Genomic DNA, 450 nt, shown 5'->3' on the forward strand with positions numbered 1-450 from the left:
TGGGGCCCCTCCTCTGTGCTCTCGGAGGTTGTGGGGAGTTGTGGGGGGGTCACAGAGGGCTGCGGGGGATCGTGGCTTTGCCGTGTTCGAGGGGACTCCAGACAGCGCTGGGGCCCTGCGGCCGAGGGGGGGAACAGCGCAGCTGGGGGCGCAGGGATCCCGGGGGGACTCGCTGCTGGAACCCCTCGGCTGGAGACCACCCTGCAGTGTGTATCCCAATACACCCCGGCCCACCCCAGTACGTCCCAGCACATTCCAGTATACTCCAGCTCAGTGCGTCGCCCAGTGTGCCTCCACACACCCCAGTATACCCCAGTATGCCCCAGTGCGTCTCAGCAAAGCCCAGTGCAGCCCGTCCCGCTAAAGCCCCGCGGCGGCGCCCGCTGTCAGCAGCTGTAATGAGCTGTCACTGGTGTCATTAGCGCTAATTGGCCGCGGCCGCCCCGGGCT

The sequence above is a fragment of the Corvus brachyrhynchos genome, unplaced genomic scaffold (assembly GCF_000691975.1).
Source record: "Corvus brachyrhynchos isolate BGI_N302 unplaced genomic scaffold, ASM69197v1 scaffold211, whole genome shotgun sequence".
NCBI lineage: Eukaryota > Metazoa > Chordata > Aves > Passeriformes > Corvidae > Corvus > Corvus brachyrhynchos.